Below are 20,603 nucleotides of genomic sequence, written 5' to 3'. Positions count from 1 at the left end.
GTCGATGGGACAGGAGGAGGAGGGCACATTTCCTGGATACATCTGTGCTTTTTGATTTCTGAACCCAGTGATATGTTTGCTATTCAAAATTTTCAAAAGCATAGATAATGTGGGAGTCCTGATTGGCGAGTTGTGGAAAGAGGATGACTCACTTGGTCAAGTCAGCTCTCTGCCTTCTGCTGCCATGTGGGCCCAGTTCCTCAGTTGTGAATGGGCTGGTCACAGACCACTTACCTCACAGTGAGGATGCCGGGAGACCCTCCCCTGGGGCTGGCATGGGCCCAGCGCATAGAGGGTCTGCAGCACACAGGGCCACCTCCCTCCTCCCTGACTCTCATCTCTCCAAGCTCAGAAGTAACTTGAGATTTTGCTGCCTTTTGTTCTAATCTCAGTTTACTTAGAGCTGGTGCTCAGCAGGCGTACCTGGGCCTCAAGTATTGGTTTTCTGTGGTAAATCACCTAAAACTTAACACCGTGGGTTTTTTTTTTTTAATTTATTTTTTGTTTTTTTCACCATTTTTGTTTTTGTTTTTGTGTTTTCTCCTCTGTTGAGCTCCCATATTTGAGGAAATGGAAACACTCTGAATGTCTGGGTTTGCCTGGAACAACTATGTCCTTTCCTTTTCCAGACCTGTGGGACTTTACATATCATTTCTTTCCTAGTCATCCTCATCTGCTCAGCACAGGGGGACATGATTAGAACGGGTCTGACACCCTTTGAAAACACAAGCCCATGACTGGGTTTGCAGGCAACCAAGGTCAGAGCAGGCCCTGAAAAAAATATTCAGGGCACTGGGAGAAACCAGTCCAGGTACCTATAATTGAGGAAGTGACCTGATTGGGAAGGTGACTTGCTTATGTTGGGCAGTTAATTAAGAAACATACATTTAGCACCTACTGTGTGCCCCAGGCCCTGTGCCATGGGGATGACAATATGGTTAAGGCCCAGCCTCTCCTCCCAAAACATTCACAGTATTCTTGAAAAGACAAGATACACGTGTTAAAAAAACATTAAGTAACAGGAGATTTTGGTAACAGTTCAGCTCATTCATAGAAGGCAAGTCACAAAGTAGTTCATGACTAATTTCCATGTGACTGGTGGAAACAGAAGTGGGCGTGGGGGGTGTTTTCTAGAGGCTGGAGAGGGCCTGGAAGGCTTCCTGGAGGAGGTGGAGGCGGAGGTGGCTACATTTGATCTGTATCTTGAAGAGTAGGTGAAGTGCAGATGGATAAGTGGGAGGAAGATGAGAGCACCTCTAGGTGGTGTTCAGGCCAGGAGAAGTGGGAAATGGCCTGGTTTGAAGGTGGGTCTCAGAGGGAAATGAGGCTGGGCAGAGGAGTTTAGGAGAGATGCAGACTGCCTTCAATATGATAGATTGTGTGTGTGTGTGTGTGTGTGTGTGTGTGTGTGTGTGTGTGCTTGTGCATGTGTATATGTGTGTGAACGTTCAGAACAGGGATGGGAGGATGAGGACCCAGGGTCTTATAGGGAACTCTTGTAAATCCTAGGAAGGCTTTGACCTCTAGACATTTTAATCTAGGCCTGTCCTCCAGAAATGTTCTCAGGAGCAGAGAGGAGGCCCAGAAGCATGCTAGCCACACCCCCACCATTATTCTGTTTGGACACTTGCTTCTTAGACATTTTAAATGTGTATTCATTCATTCATTTGTTCATTCAGCAGGTACTTGTGAGTTCTTACTCTGTGCCAGAAACTGTTCTAGGTGCTGCAGTTACAGCAGGAAAAAAATAGGGTAAAATCCCTTGCCACGTGGAACTTCTAGGAGGGAGAGAGAGACAATAAAGACTTAAGTTAATGTGTGAGGCCAGGTGATGAGAGGGGGCTGCAGAACACTAGAGCAGGGAGGAAGCTAGAGTGTGCTGGGTGCATGTGGAAGGAAGCAGTTGCGGGGAGGGCTGTAAGTTTAAATAGGGTGGTCAGGAAAGGCCTCACGGACTCGCCCTGTGCTGGGACTTATAAACCAGCAAGTGAGAAGTCTGGGGCCAGAGGGAAAGATGCCAGGCCAGACAGATCCTGTGGGGGTCTTGAGTCCTTCATTGATCCTCTTCAACCCACTGGGGTCTTCAGCTCTCGGCAGGAGGGACCCGTAGAGTGTTCTTGAGCAGAGGAGTGCCACATATGGGAAGATGTCCCTAGTGGCTTTGTAGAGGATGGGATATAGGGGGCTGAGGCAGAGAAGCTGAGATACCAGGAGGAGAGGACCAGGGCCTAACAAAGTCCATTAGTTTGACATTGCCTACCTGGGAGCAGTGGGGCAGAGCTAGGGAGCAAGAACAATGGGACAGGGGTGAGGGTGAGAGTGGAACTGGCAGAAGGGGGATGATGGCAGAGCTTAGGTGGGGAGGGGAGCGACAAGAAAGCCCCGAAGTTCTTAGAATGTGGGGCTTAAACATTCTTGCTGTGACTTTTCTTTCATTACTTTAGTATTCTTTCATTATTCTGGGTTTGAATCCTGGCTGAGTGACCTTGGGCAAGTTATTTAACCTCTCTGTGCCTCAAGCTCCATATCTGTAGAATGAGGGCAAAACAGTACTTACCTTATAGGCACATTTTAAAGAGGGCGAGATAGGTTATTGAATGTAGAGTGCTCAGAACAGTACCGGGCATATAGTAAGTTTGTATATTATAGTATATCAGCTTGTTTGACAGTCTTGTTTCTCTCTCCCTATATGTGTATGTATGAGTAAAATTAATGTGTCGGACATATTCTTTCTGTTGTCGTAAAGCTACATCAGATGAAGAAAATGATGCTTTTAAGGATTAAATGAGGTAAAGCATGTAATGGATTTAGCTTAGAGGCAGATGAATACTAATTAAAAGGACTACTATTACCACCAAATATTATTGTGAAGAAAATAATTTGCCAGTGGAAACCCTTTGTAGAGTCATCTGATTCAACCGTAACGTATTAAATTTATGGTGTGCCAGGTGCTGCACTAGACATATTATCTCATTTCATCTTTGCAACAACTGCCTGAGATAAACACTATTAACCACATCTTACTGATGAAGAAGCTGAGGCTCAGAGAGGCTAAGATTTGCCTGAGGTCACACAGCAGAGTAAGTGGCGGAGCCGGAAGTTGCGAATTCTTTTCCCTCTGATATTGACTACCTTTTACAATAAGAAGAAGTTCCTTCATAAGTGACCTGTTATATAAATGTACATTGACATACAGGTTCTTACATCAGCCTCCCTTGGTATTTGGTGCCCATATGGAGCCTTGGGGAGTGCAGAGGTGTGGCCAACTTCCAGGACAGACCAGGGGCAGTGTCAGAGTGGAAACCCTGGCCCAGCAGTCAGAGTTGCCCAGGAGCAGGCGAGGCCATGAGTGAGTCAGCGCCCTCCCTCAGTGACTCATCCCTGCAGGCCTTATCAGAGCCTTTCAGCTGCCTAGAGAGTCTGAGATCTGTCTTGGCTGACCACGCCCCTCATGTGCTGGAGGAGCAGAGTCTGACGGCTTCAAATTCCAGTTCCGCCATTTACCAGCTCTGTGAGGCCAAGAGAGGAGTGAATTTCTCTGTGCCTCAGTTTTGTCATCTGTGAACCCATTCACAGGCTTTTTATGAGAATTAAATGAGATGGGCCATGCGAATACTTAGAACTGCCGTACATAGCAAGCACTCACAAAGACTTAATATTACGCTAATAATTATAATGTTATAATATTATTACAAAAGCCTCCCTGACCTCTGAGGCCAGAATAAAATGTCCTATCCTCTCCACACTCTCCTTCCAGTAACACATTTTTATTTTGCCTTATGGTGCAAATGTAGCTTTCCCCTCACCTGACAGTGAGTGCTTGAGACTGGGCAATAGGTCTCGATCAGTGTTTTTGCAATCCCTGGAGACTTGTGCCTTGTCCTGGAAGGTTTGCCGACTGGAATGGATTCCCAGTTTCCCATTTCCCTTGCAGCCGAATATTCTGACCTGAAGCCCCCCACCTCCCAAGACTGTGGGAAATGTCTGCCGTTTCTAAGGGCGCTTTACAGTTTGCCAAGCACGTTCACATTCACATTTCACTCAGTCTTCACAGTCATCCTGTGTGGTCATTGGTTATTATCTCCATTTACTAGGTAAGGAGATTGAGCCTTGGCAGAGTTAAGTAATATGCCCATGACTCGTGCGTGGAAGGTAGTGACCCAGGTGCCCATGGCCGTCCCAGGCAGCCTCCGTCTGGAGGCTCAGGTTGACCATCCCTGCAAAGCCCTTCATCATTTCCCCTTTGCTCTTCTGAGGAGGGTGGGGAGGAGACCATGTGACCACCAGACTTTTCTGCAGTTCTACTTTTATCCTCTCCCTCCTGCAGGTCCTGTTACTTCCAAAAAAGCACATGATGGTGGGCTTGAGCTGAGCCAGTGATCAAAGTTGCTTAAATCATCTCAACCCCATTCTCCCTTCTCCGTGGGTCCAAGCTTGGTGGGGAGCTGAGGCAGTGGGAGGGCGTTGTAGCTTTTGGCATTTTGGAGCAGACGTGCCCGGGGTGGAGGTGGGGGGTCTGGTGGGTGAGGGGGGAACCTGCACTCAGAGGTGGAGGAGTCCGGCATCCCCGGCTTCACCCAGGGGGAAGAGCAGGCACTAGGTTCAGGGCTCAGAACCACATCCAGGGTGCAGGGGGCTGCTGGGGGTGGGGCACTTTCTTTTCAGGAGACAAACAGGCAAGTGGTCCTTCCAGCTAAGGTGGGACTAGACCCAGGGCTCCAGGATGGACTGTAATCCAGACTTATCAAACTCTAGTGTTGTTTCTTAAGTGGAAGAATTTTCCACTTGGTTCAGGTTATTGAAAAAGTACCTGCAACATCCCGGGAATATGAAGTCCAGTGAGACAGGAACTCTGCCATGAGGAGCTTATGCACCACAGCCTCCTTTTGACCCGTGCCCTCTTCTCCCTCCTGGGAACCTTGAATGCCAGGGGGGCAGTGGTGATACTTCAGTGCATATGGCAGTGTTCAGATTCCCAGTGTCCTGGAGCTCGACCTAGAATCTGGGTCTGGCAGGTCAGCACAGCAGCACAGGCTGGGAGTTGACAAAAACATCTGCTCCTCCATCTGGGTTCTAAGGCTGCTGTGGGGAGGGAGGGGTTATTGGGCCTTTATAATCATGGGTTTTGATTCCCTCTGTGATTGTGTGACCAAAGGAGCAGTCAGAGGAGCATCTCTGGAGTGTGGGTGAGAAAGTTCTCGGGTAGAACGGCCACCAACGTAACAGCTCAGGTGCCCATAACCCTGTCTCTCTTCCTCCAGCCTGGCCAATGTCTGCTGCCTCTCTCTGCCTGCCTGCCTGGGTCACCCCTGCCTTCAGCTCTTTGCATTGGTTTTCCGAGTCTCTAGTGCTTTCCATTTCTCCTTGGCCTGTCTCCATCCTCACCCTCCAAGGCTGAGATTCAGCTCTGCCTACTTCAGAAAGGTTTCCTAAACCCTCTCAGCCAAAACTCCCCCTCTTTTCTCCATATGCCTCCTTGGTGGGGAGCCAGCAGCCCCCAGTTCAGCATTTACATGTTACATAATGTGTTTTGAGCACCTGTCAGACAGCAGGCAGCAGAGCAGGGACTAGGACTTTGAAGTCTGATGGGCCTGGGTGTGTGTTCTAGCGCTGGTTCTTATGAGCTCTGTGGCTTTGGGTAGGTGCTTTGATTTCTCTGAGTCTCAGTTTCCTCATCTGAACTTGAGGATATGGTGCCTGTTTCACAGGGAAGTTGTAAGTATCTGGTGAGATAATCCACATAAAGCACTAAGCACACAGTTCCTGCCTCATAGTAAATGGCTAACACGTGGCAGCCTTTGTTACTCTTTGACACGTATCATCTTAGTTAATCCACACTCTAGTTTTATAAGGTAGACATCATCCCCCCAAGGTCTTAGTATGCACAAACAGTGAGGCTGGCATTCAAGCCCAAGTGCTGGCTGGCCCTGAGGCACTGTTCCTCCTGCTGCTGCCGCTGCTTCCCAAGTTCAGACCCCTAGTCCCTATGCTTTTTGGTATTCTTCACAGTTTTAGCCATGAAACTCAGCAAATGTTTATTGAATGATTTTTCCTGGCTGATTTTTTTGCAGTACGCGGGCCTCTCACTGTTGTGGCCTCTCCCGTTGCGGAGCACAGGCTCCGGACGTGCAGGCTCAGCGGCCATGGCTCATGGGCCCAGCCGCTCCGCGGCATGTGGGATCTTCGCGGACCAGGGCACGAACCCGTGTCCCCTGCCTCGGCAGGCGGACTCTCAACCACTGCGCCACCAGGGAAGCCCATTTCCTGGCTGATTTTCTGGGAACCAGGAGCAGCAGGAGATGGGACCCCCTTGAGCACTCCATCCCCTTTCAGATGTCTAGCTGATCAGCTTGCCCATGGCTCGCTACTGCATACCATTCCAAGGCCAGGCAGTGCTGAGGAGCATGGTGCATCTTTGCACCCAGCCAGGGAGGAGGGAAAGCAAATCGTGCCCTGAGGGCAAACCAGTCAGTTCCTTTTTTTTTTTTTTTTTTTTTTTTTTTTGTGGTACGAGGGCCTCTTATGGCCTCTCCCGTTGCAGAGCACAGGCTCCGGACGCGCAGGCTCAGCGGCCATGGCTCACAGGCCTAGCCGCTCCGCGGCATGTGGGATCTTCCCGGACCAGGGCACCAGCCAGTTCCTTTTAATTAATGTATTTATTTTTAAATTGCAGAGAATAAAGCTATGAAAAGAATAAGAACACTAAGGGAAATACTTGCCTGGATAATCTCCCACGACTGGGGCAGGCTCTGCCTGAACCCAGCTGCTGGAAAGCAAACAAAAACCGTTAGCCTGCAGGGAGGCTCTGGGTAGCGTGTGCCATTGTGAAGTGTGGGTCCTGTGAGGGTCAGTGGGTGAGGCTCCTCTGGAATGGCTTACTGAGCTGTCCCACACCCACGGGTGCAGCCGGGGCCCTGACAACATTACTGTAGTCAGGATGCTTTTCACATCATCTCAGATCATGGTTTCCAGTTTTTCTCCAGAAAACGTTGGAAGCTGCCGCTTCCTTCTCCAGCTGAGTCTCCTCTGGTACCAGCCAATGTCTGTGTCTGCACAGTCCTCACCCCCACTGGTTTATGTCTGTGCAGACCTTGGCATTGAGCTCCCGGGCCCTGTGGAAGAAGACAGCTGTGTGTGCTGGTTGGCGTGCTCAACCCACAGCTGGAGGCGAGGAGGAGGGGGAGGCGGCCAGTGCTGTTTTTAAAAATTTATTTATTTTATTTTATTTTTGGCTGCGTCAGGTCTTGGTTGCTGCGCGCGGGCTTTCTCTAGTTGCAGCGAGCGGGGGCTACTCTTCATTGCGGTGCGCAGGCCTCTCATTGCAGTGGCTTCTCTTGTTGCAGAGCACGGGCTCTAGGTGCACGGGCTTCAGTAGCTGTGGTTTGCGGGCTTAGTTGCTCCGCAGCATGTGGGATCTTCCCCGACCAGGTCTCGAACCTGTGTCCCCTGCATCGGCAGGTGGGTTCTTAACCACTACGCCACCAGGGAAGCCCAGCCAGCGTGTTCTGATTATTTTTGCTACCAGGCCAGGGTTTGGGTTTTTGCTTTGGTTTTTCTAAATCTCTTTAAAACACATCTGAAGGTGGAGCTTCTTTCCCTGGAGGGAACTAGGGAACTAAGAGGGTGCCGTTAGAAGGCCTGGAGGAACAGGAACAGATTCTCTCTGGGTGCTGGCCCAGGAGGTGGCAAGAACATGATACAAAGTAAAAGATAATATTGTTCAGCCCATGCTGTGTGTCAGGCACTGTAGTTGTACCTGCTGAGTCAGAATCTCTTGAGAAGAGTGACTGAGAAAAAACCAGAAACACCCCCCGTCCCCCCCCCCCCAAATAAAGAAACTCTCCATGGGATTCTGACAGGCATATCCTGTGTAAAACCCACAGATACATGCCATCTTGTTAACATCACACCGGAGCTCTTGGAGATTGAAATAACTCATGTTCAGAGAAGGAAACATCCAAGATGCTGCCTGTCCTGTCAGTGCCTGGGACGCTGTCTCTGGGTGGGGTGGGGGCCGGTTGTAGATGGGGGGCTGCGGCACAGCCCACCTCCCTTGAGTGGCAGCAGATGTGCCTGGGCGTAGAGGAGGCCTCGGGCTCAGGGATCAGAGTGTGCTGGGGAGGCGGCATGACAAGTGCACCAGGCAGCAGGCACTAGCAGCGTGACCTCAGCCAGTTAGTTGCTGAGCTCGCTGAGCCTCAGTCTCCTCACCTGGAAAGTGGGTTGGATAAGCATCCAGCTCCTAGGGCTGTGCTGAAGGTTAGATGACATCGTACCAGTGAAGGGGTCATTTAAGGGCTCAGACAAGATAATTCCTCTTCCCTCACCCGCCCTCTAAATAGAGTTGTTTCAAGGAGCTGCCCAGATGTTTTTCTGTACCACAGTGAAGCCAGTGGAAATCAACTGTCTCCTTATTTCTCTCCTTGCCTTTTCCTATTGCTCATGGCCAGGGGGACCTATATCTGAGGCTGGGTTCCCAGCCCAGGCCCGCAGGACTGGGCTATGTACTTTTTTTGGTTCCAGCATCTTCCTCTCCCAGGAAGGGCATTGGTCCAAGGGCTGTGAGTGGCTCCTCTCACCTCAGTTTGTGGAGATGCCTTGCTGCCGTGTTTGCTTTTCCCTGGCTTCCTGGGTCTCACTGAGAGTGTGCAGCGGGCTTTTCTTCCTGGGTGGGATTTAGTGATGATAAAGCAGCTAGTTGTTGACTGCTGCTGTTAGTGGGGACTCTTTGGGTTTCAAGTGATAGGAACCCAACTTGAATGAGCTTAAGCAAAAATGGGATGCCTCGGGGGCTTCCCTGGTGGCGCAGTGGTTGCGAGTCCGCCTGCCGATGCAGGGGACACGGGTTCGTGCCCAGGTCTGGGAAGATCCCACATGCCGCAGAGCGGCTGGGCCCGTGAGCCATGGCCACTGAGCCTGCACGTCCGGAGCCTGTGCTCCGCAATGGGAGAGGCCACAACAGTGAGAGGCCCGCGTACCCCCCAACAAAAAAAAAAAAAAAAAAAAAGGGATACCTTGGAAGGTTCTAGGGGAGGTACAGAGACTCAAAGGAGGCACTGCAGAATCCAGCCCCAGAAAGAGAACACCCAGAAAGGTGACCTCCAGCATCCCTGGACCAGCATCCCCTACCTAGTCCATGGATACAGGCAGCTCCCAGCTGACCCCACACAGACCTGTACCTGACCCAAGAGGATCAGGCCTTCCCCAGGAGTTTTCAGATTGGAACTTGGCCCAGCTTGGAGCACACGCACACCCTTTGTACCTAAGAATGTGGCCGAGGAGGAAGGATACTCTGATGAACCTATCTTGAGTCCCATGCCTACCTTTTAGGCCGGTGAGTGAAGGATGGGGTGGAATCTGTTATTGGAACAAAGGGAGAAGGATGCTAGTAATATTAATAATTAAGCAGAAGGTGAATATTTTTAATTTTAAAAAAGGAATTTTATTTATTTTTTGGCTGCATTGGGTCTTTCTTGCTGCACGCGGGCTTTCTCTAGTTGCGGTGAGCAGAGGCTACTCTTCATTGCAGTGCACGGGCTTCTCATTGCGGTGGCTTCTCTTGTTGCAGAGCGTGGGCTCTAGGCACGCAGGCTTCAGTAGTTGTGGCACGCGGGCTCAGTAGTTGTGGCTCGCGGGCTCTAGAGCGCAGGCTCAGTAGTTGTGGTGCACAGGCTTAGTTGCTCCGTGGCATGTGGGATCTTCCCGGCAGGGCTCGAACCCGTGTCCCCTGCATTGGCAGGTGGATTCTTAATCACTGTGCCACCAGGGAAGTCCTCTGGAGATGAATTTTTATTGAGTGCTTACTTTGAAGTAAAAATTATTCTAAGCTCTTTACTTACAGGCCTCATTTAATCTTTACAATCAGTCCTATTTTATACTTGAGGAAGCTGTGACACAGACAGTTTAAGCAGTTTGCCTAAGGTCACATAGCTAGCTAGTAGGAGAGCAGGGATTGAACCCAAGCAGATTACTCCCAGTGTGCTCCTAACCGCCCACTCTGATGCAGACGATACAGCAGATGCCATCTCCCAGCACTTACTCTAAACTAAATACCGGGCTGTCCTTTACAGCATTATCTCATTTCATCTTCAGAACAGCCTTGTGGACTAACATTATCCCCATTTTTAGATAAGAAACAGGCTCACAGAGATTATGTGACTTGCCTGGGGCCACCTGACTAATTTAAAGTGACAGAGCCGAGACAGGAACCCAGGTACGCCTGATTCTGGGGCCTGTGCTGGTGAACACTTTGCTGGGTAGCCTATGTACTCAGACATTCCTCTTGCTCTCTCAGGTGCTCCCCTGGCAATCGGGATGAAGAGCGGTCCTGGCTCAGCATCTGAGCCTTCATCCTCTGTGCCGAGGGCTGGGCGTGGAGAGCTCTGCTTGGCACACACTGCTGAGGGGCTGGCTTTGTGGTTCTGAGCTGGATTTGGTGTGTCTCACACTAACTCATGCCTAACACTTCTTGAACAAGCCCTCAGTGCATCTAATCTCTGGATTTCTTCATTCCACCCTTCAACAAATACTGATGGAGTGCCTAGTGGGTGCCAGGCCCTGTTCCAAGGGCTTGGGGTTCCTCAGTGAGTCTCTGACTCTATGGAAGTAGGAAGGCCCCCAGAGTTCCTCTCACCTCCCTCGGGATCCATGAGGTCACTCAAGCTCACAGGAAACCTTTCCTGCACCACCTAAGTCAGGCCTACAGGGACCGGGAGACCTCATACGTCTTTGCTTGGGATTGGCATGATGGCAAATCTGAGAGCAAAGATTGTTTCCTCATTCCGATTGACGACAAAGGGCAGCGTGTCAGGGAGCAAGCGTGGGCATGGACCCCCCGGCCAGCTCCGCTGTGAGTCCCAGGCTGCTGTGGTCAGTATGGATTGAGGCTGGGCCATGCCTCAGTTCTGCCCTCTGTGACGTGGCTGTACTGCCTGCCTCACTGGGTTGCTGGGAGGATTATCCGGGATAGCACGTGCTGACCACCTGTCGTAATGCCTGCATGCGGGTTAATCCCTCTCCCTCCTTTTAACAATAGGCTAGCTTCGTGGGTGTCTCTAAAAGTCAGGGCCTGTGGATGGGGCAGTTAGAAGGGGTCCTTGGTGAGGATATCACCAATTAGTTCAAGCTCCTCATTTTGCAGTTGAAGAAACTGAGGCCCCTCGAGGGGAAGGAAGGTGCTTGGCCTTAGGACCTTCTGGTTTAGTGGAGTTAAAGGGAGCTTGAAGCATGTTTGGCTGTAGGTCAGATGGAGGGTACAGGTCGGCCCTTGGAGTGGCTGGATTGCAACGTGTGCGCAGGCCTATGTGGGAATCTGACTGGTGGTTAGCCCTTGTAGACTGGTCCCGAAATGCCCACCTCCATCCAACTATGCAACAGCCCAGGCAGAACCTCAGAGAGCCCCTGTTCCCTGCTGTTGGTCTCAGTAACATCCCAGGGTTGGTAGGGGCTTCCATTCCTGACATCTCGGGAGCAGGGGCGGCCCCTGGTACTCATACCTGGCTAGACCGATAGCAGAATTCTGCACCAGAATGTCCAGCTCCCCGACCCACTGCACCCAAAAGCTTCCCTTGAAAAGCAGGGAGGCAGATGGGTGGAGACCTCCTGACTCTGTGACTTCTGGCTCAAGGCAGCAGCACAGAGCCTCTAGCTCAGGCTGATAGAATGTGGCCAAGGCAGGCCAGCCTGTTGGTCAGCTGCCGCGGGCTGGAGAGGTGTGGCTTGATAATGATGATGGGGTTGGAGATGACTGCAGCTTCCGCCCAGGTGGCTGCCGTGGGGCGTGCGGGCCCATCACAGCGGTGCTGGGACACCTCTCACCTCAGCGTGGTGGGAGAGACCGTGAGCACTGAGTCAGCCAGGCCCGGGCTTGAGTCCTGCCACTCCCTGGGGCCTTGACAAGTGCCTTCTGCCCTCTAAGCCCCTATTGCTGTCTGTGAGGAGCCACTGAGACAAAGCATGTCTGGTCGCTAACAGTGCTCGTTCCATGCATGGCCAGTGCTCAGTAAATAGTTGCTTTTCTCCCATTAATAGTCTGAGGATTCTGCACAGTGAGTCCCAACTCCTGGGCTCTAAATGCAGCCTTCTGTGTACTAGAGAGAATGCGTACGTGTTTCTGTGGGCAATAGCCCTGCCACCTTGCCGAGCAAAGTGAGAGCAAGTCCACGGAGTACGGCGATTGCCTCTTGGCGATCTCAAATCTTACATGTCTTTTTCTTTTTCTTTCTTACATGTCTTAAGTTTTGTCCTTTTGAGGGCACCTTTTAGAAAATTGGGATTGTGAAAGTAAATCCTTAAAATTTTTGTAACTCCAGGCTCCATTTTCCAAACAGGTGTAGAAGCATTTTCTGCAAAAGAAGTGGGATGTAACCAGACCACTAGGGTGGTCACTGGAAACCAAAATCATAATTTGTTTAGGAAACTCAGCCATAATCAGATAGTCCACGCTTATGACTTCCTGATTTATTCAGCATTTTGGACCTTTCCACCTTGGAAATATGACAAATTTTACATTGGTGACTTGTTACCAAGTTTTTACACCAGCTTGATTTTACTTTCCTCATGTCCTAAGCTTAGAAATTCTAGCATTTTTAATTTTTACTGGAGCAACGAATGAAGCGTTCTTTTCCATATCCATCTCACTTTCTCTGCAAGCCTTTGTGTAGAGGTGTGATAAGCCTTAGGGTACCCAGCCAGTGGCAGACAAAGGAATGTGTTTACGCGTCTCATAATTCCTTTCTTCACATGAAACACTTGGAGCACGAAGAGACCTTCTCTGTCCATTTCCTCTTGTTGGGTAAAGTGTTACTACGGGACAAAGTGCACAGCATGTGGAACCTCTTGGTGGGGAGAAGAGAGGCGGCGGTAATGTAAGATAATCTACTTGACATTCCTTGTTGGGCTCTTGTTTTTAAAGGAATATGGCAACCTGTGCATGGCTTGTCCTGGGAGGAGCTGACTTCAGTCATTGTGATGCCTAAGAATCAAGTAAGTAAGTCACAGTGGTGGATCTCTTTTCTGCCATTGAGTCGCTCCTGGGGGGCTGGCTTCAGGCTTTGGAAAGGATAGGGGTGCTTGCACTCTTCCTTCAAGCCCGAGTGAACGTGACCCCTATGAAGAAACAGTGGCTGGCGAAAGCCCTCTGTCTTTGCCTACCACCTCCAAGGCCGCACAGCCCTCCCACGCTGTCAGAGAAGGGAGTGTGGCAGGGATTGAGACTGAGATGTGTTTGGGGACATGAAAGACCTATGTGACTCAGTGGGCTTTGAGTGGATGGAATCTCTGTCCCTCTTCCTCTCAGCTGTCCTGACTCCACTCCCAGCTCTGATGCTGTTTCCGTCTCCTGCTGGCCCAGGTCTGTGCCAAGACAGGAATCTGGCCAGGTAGCTTCTTCAGGGAGTGACTTCCAAGCATGGTAGACCGTTTGTCCTAGAGTTGCAAATATGATCACAGCATCTTCCTCTGCTTGGGTTCCATTGTAAGCAGAGCAAAGCTGTTCGTATCTTTCCATAAATTCAGCAGGTGCCTGGAGGCGTAGGGTCTGGAAGACTCCATGTAGGTGAAAAATCAATGACTTGTATGGCATCATCACCCTCATGAACTATGTAAGAGCCTTCCCACTGCTCTCCTGGCCCTACTCTGTCCCCTTGCTCTGTCCTCTTCAATGCTGCCAGAGACCTTCCTCAAAGACATGTTTGCCTGTCACTCTCCCACTGGCCTTCAAGGGCCCCTCCAGTGACTTTCTAGACCATTTGTCCAAGAGTTGAAAATTTCCTCTCCTTTCCACCCCAGCTCCAGTCCCACAACTCCCGGAACAGATCTCCACATCCAGGACACGTGTTCCCTCTGAGAAGCTTCCCGCACTCTCCCAGCAAAGTTGGGGCCTCCTCCTCTCCACTCCCCTAGCGCTTTGTTCAGATCTCAGGTGTGTCACTGGCTGAGTTGAGTTTTGTCCACTCGTCCGTCTCCCCCACCAGCTGTGGAAGCCTGGAAGGCAAGGATCCGTCTTCCAGCCTCCCTGTCTGAGCCGGGCAGCACCAGGGCTGGGCACATGGCAGGGGAGCAACAGTGTTTGTTGGCTCAAGGAGTTCAAGCCCTGAGGTTTCTTCAGGGCTTTATGGCTCACGAAGTCCTATCTTCTGTCTCGTGCGGGCCTCGTACCTGGGGAGGGGTAGTCAAGTCATCCCCATTTATTTTACAGACATGGAGGCTGAGGTCTGAGCTCTCAGACTATAGGCTGTTAAGGTCCAAGACCCACATCTCCTGTGAACCAGGCTAGTTCTAGTTCTGGTTTCTATAACCAAATTTTATAATTAGAACCCAAGAGGTTATTTAGAGCAAACCCCTCATTACCTGATAGGGAAACTGAGGCCTGGCCTGAGGATATTTTCTCAAGGTTGCATGACCCACTGCTGTCCAGTGGAGATTTGGAAGGCAGGGCCTAGATTTCCAGTCTAACTTTCTTTCCACACCCCTTCTCTCCTCCTCTGCCTCCCTTCTGTATACAGCCGTCAGAGTACATTTGGGGACCATCTGTCTGCATTCACAGGAGGGTGAAGAACTTACAGAATGCCCTGAGTCAGAGGGAAGGTAGAATAAAACTGACCCTGCCTCAGGAGCTTCCCTGGAGGTGTGAGACCAGGGGTGGGTGGTGGCTGGGGGCTGCAGAGCCCAGTGGAGGGAGGAAGGAGGGGAGGGTGAGGCTAGGGCAGGGAACAGGCCCCAGAGGAAGGGTAGCCGGCAGGCATGGCTGGGGATTCAGAGGCTGGCCTCGTGGGCACTGAGGATCCCCGGTGGAGGGAGGCTGGAGAGGGTGAGGAGTCCGTGTTGAGATGCTGAGCAGCAGCGTGAGAAAGGGGTTGGCAGGATCTAGGGGAAAGCTGCTTTTGTAGTTCTGGTTCTTAGTGTCTGGGCAAAGAGGTCCTGATCAGCCAGCCTGCTGGGGCCTGAGAATCCCTCCCGTTTCCCGGAGAAACACAGAAAGTGGAGTGCGTACATAGAGGAGGGTTGAACGATAGACAATTCCATCATTGTCTGAAATGTGTATGGGGAGGGAAGTGTGTGCATTTCTGGCCGGCTCACCTCTATGTGCTCAAATGAATTTTGTTTTGTTTCTGATTGACCACACTTCCAGATGGTCTTTTCCCCCATCTCAATCTTAGGGCTCTCCTGAAACATTCATTCCATCCAGACATGATACAGGACCAGGTTGGTCATGCTTTTTCCAGTTTCACCCTGCCTCTTCTTGCAACTTCCTAGACACACAGACTGGGATCCTGGTACTGACTGCAGGCTCTATCTCCGCTGGCAGGTTGAAACATACACTTTGCCCAAATTACAGAGAATGTGAATTTTGCCAGATAGGTACCTTGACCTTGAGTTGTCTTCCAACACATGACCAGGTTATAAACTTCTGCAGGGAAAGTGTGCAGTATCACATCATTACACTCTACATTTCATCAAGATCAGTTCATCTTCATAATAAGTAAATCTTCATTTACTCCCATTTCACAGATGAGGAGTTTAACTTAGGCTGTGACCTGCCCAGCGTTAATGTAGCTGTCTATGGGCTGAGCTGGGCCACAGCCCAGGCCTCCTGTTTATAAATTCTCTCATCTTTATACCCCACTAAGCTTCACCCATATGCAAATTTCTGAAGGGCCCAGGACATAAGAGGAACTCAATAGATATTTGTTGAATGAGTGAACTTTGGCTATTTTTTTCCTTTTTTTGGGGGGGTGGGGTGGGGTCACTCTTACCCATGAATGGATCCTCTTTGGCAGCAAAGGGAACACTACCCTGTGAAGTATTTGAATTTCTTTCCACGATAAGGAACTAGTGAGTTCTCTTCTCACCCAGCCTCACCTCCGGGAACTGGGTCACGCACACTGAATAATTAATTCCTTGAGTCTTTAACTCCTGATGCTGAGGTGATCTGACCAACATTGGTCTTGAAAGGTCCCTGGCAGAGACAGATCCTATTGTTTGTCATCATACACCTTCAGATGACCCATCTCATTGCTCACAGGGAATACTCTTGGCCTAATCAGGTCAGACTTCCAGCAGCTTAATTCAGTTCCCTCCTGCCACTCATCCCCATCAATCTCCCCTAGACCAAAGGAGAGAGATCTTTGTGGGTTATCTTAGGTATTTAGGGTTCTGTAGGGACAGGAAGGCCCACCTCTCCTTTCTCACTCCCCCTCTGAACTCCTTAAGATTTTGTGGCAAGGGCTGGAGAAAGAGCAGCAGACCATGTCAGGTTGGGAAGGGATGCATGGGGCTGGGGAGGCAGTTATCAAAATACCTGCTGGGCCTGCTCTTTCCCTGAGTGACACTTGGGTCATGTTGCTTAGAGTCTGCAGGGGATCCAGCTGGCCTCGTTAGAGCAACCTAATTAGATCTCGAGGTCAGCAGAGTAGAGTGGAAAAAAGAGTAGGCTGAGGTCAAAAGACCCACGATCTGGTGCTGGTTGTTCACAGCTCATCGGCATGGCATGGCCATGGGCCAGTTGCAGAATTTCACCTGCCCTCAGATTTCTTATTAAGGAAGTAAGGGAGGCACAGAGGGTTGTGGCATCTTAAAGGGGCCTCCTAGACTCCCACTGCCCACTCTGCCTGTCCTCGTGATCAGCACCGTCTTCTCCTCCAGGTTGCCACCTCCTCTGCTTGCTTCTGTAGGCATTTTCTCCTGGACTTTGTAGCGTTGCCTCTCCCCTGCCCCACCCCTAGATATGCCAGAGTGCAGATAAAAACTGCCTGTTGCTGCCGTAGTCTCCTGCCAAGCAGCCTGGAAAAAAAAAGTCTAATGATTTGAAAGTGCATTGGGGACCTAGGAGGTACAGGTTGGTATAGGAGGGGAGTGGGATTAACCTGTGAGTGGAAAGAAACCAGCCCAGGTTCTTAAGGGTTGTTGGGATATCCAAGATCTTCATGTCCTGAGGTGCCTGGACTCTGTCCAGTTGTTTGACCAAAGGATACTAGATATGTTCTTAAACACATGGCCCCAAGTTTACCATCTTCTTCCCTGGCCAGGCTCTGTGGCCAGGGGTGACCAGGCACTCTGGAGCAATAATGATTGTGGTGTTGGTGGAAAGCTGCTCAGGGGGAGCTAAGAGATGTCTCAGACAAACAACTAACACACAAAGGGCAAGGGTTGAGGAGGGTGGATCTGTCTCTAAGACTCATGATCTTGGGGCGTGAAAGCTGGAAAGAGCCTACAGATCATCTGATTTATTTCTCCAGTTTTATGGGTAAAGAAACCAAAGCCCAGAGACGTGACTTAACCAGACACATAAAGCAAGCTAGAGGTGGAACCCGAGATGCAAGCCAGGTCTCCTGATTCCCAGCCTTGGAATCACAAACCTGATACAAAGTGGCTATTTCCCCAGTGCCATATTGCCTCCTCTCCGTGGGTTCAGCCACTGCCCTTTCCACTCCTCTCCTTGACCCTGGGCTTGATTGTCCAAGGTGTTATCAGGGCCCACAATAACCTCCTTGTTTATCGAGGCCTAATAAAACCTGGGTGTGACATCACCACGAGGTTGAGGCTTCTCTCACATGTGGGCTGTTTGACTTGTACTCAGGGATTTAACACTGTTGGGTCAGCAGTATTCTGTTTTATGGTGTGGCTTGGGGTGAAAGATTAATGCAAGACAGGAAATGAAGGATCTGATGGCCCAGCCTCAGCAATAGTGGACTCTCGTGGGTTTATCATTCAGACAGAAATCAGCTTTGTTGCTAATCATGCCTCTTTCTGAGACTCTGGAGCTGAGGGCATGAATCAAGTGCAGCCTGCACCATCCCTTGCTCTGAGAGGGGGCGCTTTGGGTTAGAGGCTGTCCGCCCCATCGCTGTGTTGCTGGCACGTAAACCAGAACAGAAGCCATTGATTTTTTTCTCGAGGGCTCCATTTGGCTCAGCACTTCCTGCTGAGCTCAAGGAAATGTATCGTGAGCTCTTTCCATTGAGCAGGCGCTGGGTTTACATATTTTACCTTGTTTTTCCTCCCTGCGGCCCTCTGAGAGGTGAGCATGGCTGTTTGTTATATCGAGGAGAAAATGGGCAGATCCAGGTTAAATAACTAGCCCACGTCCCACAGGGGCCAGGGCTCAGATGCAGGGGGTCCGATCTTAAAGCCTTTCCTCGCTCCACATTTCACACGGCCTCTTTTTGCATGGAGAAGGGAGAGCTGGGCCAAGTGGGCCGGGCATTGACTGAGGCATCAAGCATTTATGATGGGACTTCTGAGTGCCAGGCTCTGGCTTGGTTGTGGGGATGCAAAGGTGAGTAAGACCTGGTCCCTTTATTCCCAGGAGTTCATGGCCTGACCTGGTGGCAGGACAGATGTGTATAGAGTCACAGCCACTGCTCTAAGCAGTGTCATAATGAGTCACACACCAAGTGCTCTGAAAGCACTGAGAAGAGAGCAACGCGCAGGGAAACTGGCACCAAGCATGTGCTCTGGGACTTGGGTATTGAGGGGTAAGTAGGAGATTGCCAGGCAGAGAAGGAGGCAGAGAGTTTTCCAAGTGAAAGATGTGGCTTGATTCGGTACTTGGAAGTGAGGAGTCATGGGCATATTTTCTCAGCTGACGTAGAAGGAGTGGAACTTTCAGTTGGGAGATAAGCTGGGGGAGGAGGGGTTTGGGACCAGACCGTTAAGGGCTTTGTAAAACACTTGCTAATTATGTGAGAGTCGTTGAAACAAACATCAGACCAGCAGAGATTCTCCAGATATGAATTCTCCAGGTGTCTGAAGTACCTTTCCCTGTAGAAATGTTTGTGGGACTTGTGTTCAGACAGTTTGTGTCCATTTTCTACATTTTGTGTCTCACGAACCAGTGGAGGTGTTTATTGATGGCGCTAGGGCATTGGGGTGGGATGGGCCACACTGACAGTTCATATTTAAAATGTCTCAGATTCCTCTTGCCAAATAAGCTGATAGCAGACACCCTTGTGGGTTCCTGTGCAGCCTGTCTCTCCAGGGATTGCTTTGCATTCCAGACAAAGCCACACAATAATTCTGCAGCAGCTGGGGGTGTGGGGTGAGAAGGCTACTTAAAGATCAGCGAAAATATATTGCTGTTTTACGGACAATATTTACAAGGCAAAAGTATCTAGGAAGTGATCATTTGCCCTGAGGGTGAGCCAGAATCTTTTAAAAATCCCAACCCTTTAGAGTGAGGAGGGTCTTGGGGAAGAGAGAGAGCCTTTCAGGAACTTGTGCCTCTCTCCTCTGTAATGAACTCCTTGCCGAGGTCTGCCCCAGGAAACCTATTCTGGAAGCAGAACTTTGAGCCTGACGTACCTTTCATGGAGGGGAGGGGAGCAAAAACCCGGAGAGCGATCTGGAGTCCAGGTCTTCCTGGTCTCGTATCACAGTCCATCTTTTGTGGCCCCCTGGGTTTCGTTTCTTTACAAGGAAAGAGGAAATCCTTTCTGGGATGTGTTTTTCAGAACATAAGCCCAAACACCTAGAGAAGTGTCCAGCGCCTTCATTCAGCCAACCCAAATGTCTTACATCGAGATGGCAGGAGACTGTCTCCCGAACCTTGACAGAAAATTCACTGGCTCAGTCACATCTTCTGTGGTCCTCCCTGGGGCTGCTCTCTGTTGGGGTGTGGGTCAGGGAGGGGCGTTTTGACCCACCGAGTGAGGAATGGCCAAGGCAGTCGCTGGTCCTGGAGTGCTTGTCTCAGCATCTCTGAGCTCACAGGAACGTGGCCTTTGAGTGTCACCTGGAGAGCCAGGTGTCCCTCCCCTCACAGCTCTGTGGCCCCCCTCACACAGGCTCACATCACCCTCCAGGTCAGCCTTTGTTGTTGGTAACAGCTGTTACCAACCTGTCAAGCTAATCATCTCAGAAGTGGGGTCAGCAGCTGAGTGTATCTTAGGGACTGGTTCTGCCCTAATCAGAGAGGCCTTTCTGTATTTACTGTCTGAAACCTTGCATGGTTTTAAAGAGCTTTTGTGAAAACAGTTCATAGGAGACTTCAGTTCCTCTGCATAGTAAGGATGTGGCCCAAACAGTCTTTCTCTCCTCCTTCTGCTCAGACACCTGAACCAGCCCCCTGGTAACGGCACATTTGACGTGGGCACAGAGCCCCTTGGGCGGGTCCGGTGAAAGAAAGACAGCATTGCTCAGGGCTGTCTCGCCCTGTCAGTCTCTGGCCTGCTCACCCCGCAGAGGCTGCATCTGAGAACCATTAAGCTGTGTTCACTTAGCACATTGCCCGGCACAAGGTAATTGGTATCTGTGGGATGAATATAGGAACAAATACATTACCAGCAAGTAAACCCTCCCATTTTCCAGCAGAAGCAAAAAGGACTGAATATCTCTCAGGCTGAGTTGAGTTGCCCGAGTGCTGTCCACGATCCAGCACGCACTCCAGGAAAGATCCCTCTGGTCCCGGGCACGAAAGGAATTACAGACTCTCCTATCTCCTGGTTTGGGCCTGGAGGGAGGGCCAGAAGAACTTTCGTCCACATCCAGAAATTCCCCCACTCAAGACTATGAGTCCTACTTTCAAGGCTTAAAACAAGCCTAACATACAAACAAAGAACAGTAACAGCAACAAAGCATGGGAATGTGGGCCCCGGCGAAAGCCA

The 20,603-nt window shown here is 50.5% G+C and overlaps 1 protein-coding gene across 6 annotated transcripts in view; it reads left to right on the top strand.

Annotated features, from left to right (window-relative positions):
- MICAL2 (microtubule associated monooxygenase, calponin and LIM domain containing 2) overlaps nucleotides 1-20,603 on the top strand; it is a 219,157-nt gene that overhangs the window by 12,809 nt on the left and 185,745 nt on the right. For 5 of the 6 annotated variants that reach the window (XM_060159652.1, XM_060159651.1, XM_060159648.1 and 2 more), the window contains exon 2: nucleotides 12,914-12,984. The exons of the other annotated variant lie outside the window; for it this stretch is intronic. The gene's annotated coding sequence lies outside the window, so the exon portion shown is untranslated. The remainder of the gene's footprint in view (nucleotides 1-12,913; nucleotides 12,985-20,603) is intronic. 6 annotated transcript variants of the gene reach the window in all.

The sequence above is a fragment of the Lagenorhynchus albirostris genome, chromosome 9 (genome assembly GCF_949774975.1).
Source record: "Lagenorhynchus albirostris chromosome 9, mLagAlb1.1, whole genome shotgun sequence".
In the NCBI taxonomy this organism is placed as follows: domain Eukaryota; kingdom Metazoa; phylum Chordata; class Mammalia; order Artiodactyla; family Delphinidae; genus Lagenorhynchus; species Lagenorhynchus albirostris.
This window is presented reverse-complemented; position numbering and strand designations above follow the sequence as displayed.